General features: G+C 41.0%; 1 long non-coding RNA gene across 1 annotated transcript in view; it reads right to left on the bottom strand.

Moving 5' to 3' along the window:
* Positions 1-876: 876 nt before the first annotated feature.
* LOC108449604 overlaps positions 877-7419 on the bottom strand; it is a 20982-nt gene continuing 14439 nt past the window's right edge. The window contains exons 2-4 of the long non-coding RNA XR_001865833.1: positions 3620-3684; positions 1864-1940; positions 877-972 (exon numbers count right to left, since the gene is read on the bottom strand). This is a non-coding gene — a long non-coding RNA (uncharacterized LOC108449604). The remainder of the gene's footprint in view (positions 973-1863; positions 1941-3619; positions 3685-7419) is intronic.

The raw sequence follows: 7419 nt of genomic DNA, 5'->3' as shown, positions 1-7419 counted from the left end.
TCAAAAACAACTATGGATTTATAACACGAGATGATACAGGGGAAGATTTATTCATCCATAGAACTGCCATTAAAAAGAATAACCCTAAAAATTACCTGCAAAGTGTAGGAGATGGGGAAGTTGTACAATTTGATATAGTGCAAGGAAAGAAGGGTTTACAAGCAGCAAATGTTACTGGGCCTGGGGGTATTCCAGTCAAAGGCAGCCGTTATGCACAAAATTATAAACAATATCCATCCCAGCAACTTCCCTACCCACAACCTACTTTACCCTTTTACCCTATGCCCAATATGAACCCTTTTCTAAGTTTACCCCATTCCCAGTTTATTCCTAACCTGTTCTTCACCCCATGACTTCCCTATACAATTCCCTTTCCCTGCAACTCCTCTCCAATGCCGAGGGGGGGATGAAAAGGGGGAGGGAAGAAATTAACTCTTGTTGTTTAGCGTTCCAACAGGTACAAATGGAAGAAACCCTCTCCTGCCTCAGTTTCCCCACGAAGCATGCCCAGAGAGTCCTGTCTCCCTTCTGTCAGCCTTAAGATGTTCCAGAGAATCTGTTTGGACATTTGAAGACTCAGGAGGGTGGCTTGTTTTGTTTTGAAACTGTTCTTGTTATGTTTATCCAGTTGTTTTCAATGTTAAGTTTTACACCTCTTTTTGTTAAAAATAAATGGGTGAAATGTCAGGGTCCCTCCCCCCTGCCATATGGTCCTGGGACAGGGGCCCTGGGGGGAGGCACGGGGTCAGCCTCGTTCCCCATTGGTTCTTTTGTGTTCCCCTGTGCGGGCAAGGACCCTCGGGTCCCGTGATTGAGCAGTTCCTTGGCAGAGCCCTGGCCATGCAGCTGGAGAAATAAACATCCCTGAAACATCTATCAAGAATCCGTCCATATATATTTATTTTCCACAGGCCTCGTTGACTGATATGCGTGTTGCAGTTTCCACGCTGTAACAATTTTATCTCTCAAAACCTGTACACGGAGAGCATAAAATGACAGATAGAGAAAATGAGGACAGAGAAATGTTAAGTTGTCAAAGATGTTTGCCTTCTCATCCCTTAAATCAGGGGAGGGAATGCTTGGTCTTGGATCCCAGATGTGCTTTCCAAATTATCATCTTCTCCTTACAGAGGGACACCCTCCTTCAGCTCATATGAATAGTGTTCAGCCCACAGTATCCCAGCTAAACATTTCAGGTTCTCAATCCTATCTCTCACAGTCAGCAACTAAAGGGCAACTCAAACAGGTTCTGGGTGAGGGTCTCCTTCATCCTGCTTGGTCCCACAGGGTTGACAGACCATGTGACAGCTTCGGGGGCTGAGTCAGGCCTCTGTCAGCCCTTGGAGAACCAGCTGCAGGTTTATTTTAATATAAGAAAAACAATGAAAACTTCCCCTTCTCCCCAAAAAATTTATCTTTGTCTGGGTAAAATATTTCCATGAAATGGTACATAGCATGACTGAAAATACCCAACAGCCAGTGCCATTTAAAGGTCAACCAAAACCTTCAACACATAAATAATAATACAAATAATACTTAACATCCAATGAGGCACTTTTTGCTTTCCACTTATCATACTTTCATGACATTGACTCAATAAACTTCATAACTGCCAACACAGTGTTTTAGAGATGAGAAAACTCATGGATTATATGTGTTAAATGGCCCAGTCTAAGGATATAAAGTGACTTTTAGCTTTTTCTAGAGAATATTGAATTCTTGAGGTGTCATAGCAAAATCTGCAGTTATGCCATAAATAGAAAGCCTCCATATACAAGCTGAAATGTTCACTTGCATATCTATAGGGACAAGACAGGAGGAACATAACATTTACAACTTCATAAATGTTCTACAGAGATGTACCTTCCTGGTGGCTGATTTGAAGGTGAGGTACAAGTCCTTGTTCTTTCTTCCTTGCTGCAAACCAAACCTAGAAACTGCTGTGAAATAGCAACAAAATGGATATTAGCAGGTAGCATGAAGGTCTGCTTATAAAACCAGCTTATAGTTTTAAAATAATTGTTGGCGCTGTTCCTCTGCTGGGATTCATCTTCTACTAAATTTAAGTCTGTTATGAGCAGTTTGATATGTTAAATCACAGTTTATTGTAAAAATGCCAGAGTCACTTTCAAAATATGAAATATTGTCTCAACTACTCCTGTTATCACCCATTATTTTGGCTATCCATTAGCACAAGGCTTTTATGTGTTCATGATAAGCTGTGTCACGAATTTCCAAGATGCTTTGCTATGCAGCATTAGGCCTGGATAAATTTTTCACTTTTTCATATTTCACCCAGCAGCTTTGGGTGGGTTGTTAGATTGCTAACCCAGAACTTGATTTTTTTTTTTTTCCTCCTCAAATATGAGCTATTTTGGAGTTCTGCATTTTTCTTACTTTCCCTCTGAGACAGGTTTTCTCTAATAACCAGATGGCTGCTAAAAACCAGGGGGGCCTTTAGGTGGTATTTATGACTAATATTTTAGTAGAATGGTACAGTTGCTTATTAGATGGTCAAATAGAGATTACTCCAGGATACAGAAAACATGCAATTAACTAATAAACAGTAACTGAAAACATGCATTTTAAAAATTTGCTTTCATTTTGATCGGCTGCTTAAAGCTGGAACAAGAGCAGAGGACTTCATAACACATATCTTTTTAAATCTTTATCTTGTTCATAAAGTATGGTCTTTACAGTTTCACTAAATAAATAGATTGAACCAAGCTAGTCTTCTGAAGCAATATTTGTAAATTATTCAGAAATTACACGCTGTGAACCAGTTTGAGATGTGAGAAGCACTGTGTTAATCCGCTGACTGAAACAGCAAGAGAATGCTTACTTTACAAGTAGATATTCACAACTTCATGTGAAGGTTGCAAATCAGTTTAGTAATCCTCCCTGGCACAGGTACTCCCTCACTGGAGCATCTAGCAGCTGCCTAAATTGGATCTGTGGCCAGCTGGTCAGTCCCATAGGTGGGCAAAGTAAGACAGAAAATACTAAAGTGCTGCAAGGATAGAAGTGTAAAATGAAACAGATGGGATATAGTCATTCCACCTCACTGGAAGATTCAAGGCAAAAACAAAACAATAAAGTAAAGAAAATTGCTCTTTGGAGATTTAAATTAACCTTATTCAGACAGATTGCTGAACATAAAGACCACACTCCTATAAAATACCTTTTTTAAAAAAAGAAAACACAAAACAAAGGTAAAATTTCAAGAACTGATAATCTGTATGGTTAAGATTAATGGATATGTCATTTGTTTATATAACCCCCCATTTTAATTTAACGTTCCAATTATTCTTTTAGAATAATTACACAGGTAATTTCAAGGAAAAATAAAGTACAGTTCATATTTGTGATTGTGGTGGGTGGACACCAGGTGCCCACCAAAGCTGCTCTTTCACTTCCCTCCTCAGTTGCACAGGGGAGAGAAAAGAGAATAAAAGGCTCATGGGTCAAGAAATCACTCACCAGTTCCATCATGGACAAACAGACTTGACTTGGGGGAATTAGTTTAATTTATTACCAATCAAATCAGGCCAGGATCATGAGAAATAAAGCCAAATTTTAAAACACCTTCCCCTCACATATATTGGTAGATATCACTCACCACATGAAAGTTTCACATGGGTTTCCTGTTATTTTTCAGAGATACACACATGCCTCTTTTCTGCTCTGAAAGAATAAATTGTGTGGTAAGGCATTGCTCTGCTGGGTCATTGCACTTCCATAGGATTGAAATCCACAGCAAGGCTGTTGATTGAACGCAGGACTATATAAGCCCCAGACAAGCTTAGGTGTTCTTAGGATACCAGGGGCCAGCAAACAAAGATTTAGATATATCCTCAACAGTGCATGCAGAACTTCTCCAGTCATTCCCAAATGATGAGTGTAGGAGCCAGTCCTTAACCCTTTCTGAGGCAGCCACATGGAAACAGAGCACTCCTTAGAACCATAAAAATACTGATCATAGGGTCATTAAGGCTGGGAAAGACTTTCAAGATTGTCAAGTTCGACCTTTGACCAAACACCACCATACCAACTAGACCATGGCACATGTGCCACGTCAAGTCACAGGTACAAAGGAGCAATCACTTCCCTAATCCTGCTGGCCACATTATCCTTGATACATAGACCAGGATGCCATTGACCTTCTTGGCCACCTGGGCACACACTGGCTCATGTTCAGCTGCTGTCGATCAGCACCCCCAGGACCTTTTCTGCTGAGCCACTCTCCAGCCACTCTGCCCCCAGCCTGGAGCACTGCAGGGGTTGCTGTAACCCAAGGGCAGGACCTGGCACTTGACTTTCTTGCATCTCATACAGTTGACCTCAAACCATCATTCCAGACTGTCCAGATCCCACTGCAGAGCCTTCCTTTGGCAGATCAACACTCTCCCCCAACTTGGTGCCATCTGCAAACTGACTGAGGGTACCTTTGACCCTCTCATCCAGTAAAGATATTAAACAGGACTTTCCCCAGTACTGAGCCCTGGGGAACAGCCCTAGTGACTGTCTGCCAGCTGGATGTAGCTCCATTCACCACTCCTCTCTGGGCCTGGCCATCCAGCCAGTTTTTAACCCAGCCAAGAGTGCACCAGTCCAAGCCATGGGCTGCCAGCTTCTCCAGGAGAATGTAATGGGAGACAGTATTAAAGGATTTACTGGAGTCCAGGTAGACTACATCCACAGCTTTTTTCTCGTCTACTTGGTGGGTCATCAGATCATAGAAGGAGGTCAAGCAGGACCTGCTTTTTCTAAATCCATGCTTTTTGGGCCTGGTTCCCTGGTTATCCTGGATGATGGCACTCAAGATGATCTGTTCCATAACCCTCCTGGGCACTGAGGTCAGGCTGACAGGACTGTAGTTCCTCAGATCCTCCTTCCAGCCATTCTTGTAGATATTTGCTGACCTCCAGTCAATTGGGACCTCCCCATGAGTCAGGAGTGCTGGTAAATGATGGAGAGTGGCTTGGTCAGCTCTTCCAGCAGCTGCCTCAGTACCCTTGGGTGGATCCCAGCCAGCCCCACAGACTCATATTTATGTGGCTCAGCAGGTCACTAATGACTTCCTCCTGGATTACAGGGGGGCTAGCCTGCTCCCTGTCCCTGTCTACCAGCTCAGGGGGTTGCTTGTCCTGAGGATATCAGTCTTACTGTTGAAGACTGAAGTAAAGAAGGCATTAAGTACTTCAGCCTTTTCCTCCTCCTGGGTGACAATAAAATATGGAGATTTTCCTTAGCCCTCCTTTTATTGATGATGTGTTTATAAAACACTTTTTATTATCTTTCACAGCAGTACTTAGACTGAATTCTAGCTGAGCTTTTGCCTTTCTAATTTTCTCTCTACATGACCTAGCAACATCTTTGTATTCTTTCTGAGTTGGCTGCCTCTTCTTCTAAAGGTCATAAACTCTCATAAATTTTCTTTCACACACTCCAGGAACCTCCTAGACTGCCTCCCCTCTGCTGTGCTGAGTTTCCAGCAGACATCTGGCAAGCTAAAGTTTCCCACAAGAACAGGCACCAGAGATCATGAAATGTCAGCCTGCCACATATAGAATACCTTGATTGTACCTTCACTGGGATCAAATCTTCTGGAGAATAAACTTAGCCACTGACACCCCACATTTCCTTGCATGGCTGTGTTATGGCAGCAAGTTCAAGAAACCACTGAATCAGAGCCCTGCAAGTGGCTGCTATATGAGCTGGAAGTATCAATTGTATATGACAGCACAGGTTTCGCTCTTGAAACACATTTATTTTTTTGAGCAATGACTGCTTCAGTTCAAATTTGCAAACCATCAGCTTTCCTGGAGGAGTCCCTTTCTTGGATGTTCTTTATGTTATCATTTTCCATGACATGTGTTGTACTGTAATAGTACAAGTGTTATCTTGAGAACAGTGTTCCAGTGTTCTGTGGGTGCTCTCCTGCAAACTGAATTTTCTTCATCCTCAGTTCTACTGTCACTTAGCAACCAAGAGGATAATCAGTGAAATTCTAAATATTATCGTGTCAAGGACATCAAAACACAAAAAACATAATTAAATTGTTGGGGAAAATACCACCTTTTCTTTTGTTTTTTGTTTGTTTGTTTGTTTGTTTGATTTTTGTTTGGCTTGCTTCAGCAAGTAGAAGATGCACAAAAAATTGCTAGTCATAGTGAATTTATACTGCAGTCTAAGGATCTGGAAGGTATCTCCAGGAATGGATGCATTTTAATACTCTTTAAGTAAAAAATGGACCATAGAGACATGGAGGTGGATCTACTGGAGACAGAACTAAGGCTTAGTGTAATATCACTAGTAATATTTTCTGATGTGATGTAATCAAATATTTTGTGCACAGAGATCAGTGGAACTTCACCTGCTGGAAAGGTTATGTAGAGAACACTGAAAGACTAGGTCTGTACAAGAATATTAGAGGGTATAATAGTACACAGGGAGTTTGGACAAGCACATGGAAGAATTGGATCCCACTGTCTTAACCCGTAATTTTTGCCTTGTGATTTGACTTCCTGAATCACCCAGGCTACAGATTATCACTCAGTGATTCTGTTTAATGCCCACAACTGAGTTAAAAAATATCTTTTCAGAGAAGCAGAGTGTCACAGAGGATGCATTTAAAGGGAGATGGCTATTCAACTGGGTCGTAAAGAAAGGTTTTCAGTGCTTAATTATCCATTAAAACAAGCTGTTTTATTTCCAGTCTGAACTTGCCTAGCTTTAAAAAAGACTGAATTTTTTCCTTTTCTGTTACATTAAACAACCTTTATAGTGGTCATTTTTTTCCTCATGGAAACATTTATATTCTGTCATCAAATTATCTTCTCACTGTGATTTTTGTTAAGATTCTCTATTGACTTTCTTTAATTCTCCCTAGTGCTGTCTCCAGGCTCTCCCTACACTGTTCTGGAATCTTGGAAACTAAAGAAAAGGAACAAGAAAAATCCCCCAAACTTTGCAGTGAGTGGAAGCCATTGTTCTCTAAACGCAAATCTTAGCATTGAGCTTAGTCTCCTAGCACTGAGTTCCTTAGGCAGAGGTAATATTTTAGTCCTTTTCCTGATCAGCATTTCCTTTCCATAGTTGGAAACGAGGCTTGGTCTCTTCAGTGATTTATTACAAAAAAGCGTCAGTGTTCATCTGGTTACCCTCAGGGAACTCTGAACTGCCTTTTTTAAAAACACAGTTCTTTATTATGAAAGTGCAACTCAGTCACTGTGATGAACCTTAGTGTAGCCTGTGTTAAATAATACATTGCATAAGTTCAGCTTGCATATGTTCTAGATCACACTATATAACTAATGTTTGCTTTGAGAAACTTATCAGGTTTTGGGTCATTCTACACATTTACTCTTTACCATTTTATCATTTCTCCCAGCTAATAACTAATGCTCATGGACTATA

The sequence above is a fragment of the Corvus brachyrhynchos genome, unplaced genomic scaffold (genome assembly GCF_000691975.1).
Source record: "Corvus brachyrhynchos isolate BGI_N302 unplaced genomic scaffold, ASM69197v1 scaffold28, whole genome shotgun sequence".
Lineage (NCBI taxonomy): Eukaryota > Metazoa > Chordata > Aves > Passeriformes > Corvidae > Corvus > Corvus brachyrhynchos.
Note: the sequence above shows the minus strand (reverse complement) of the source record. Positions and strands in the feature narration are given on the sequence as shown.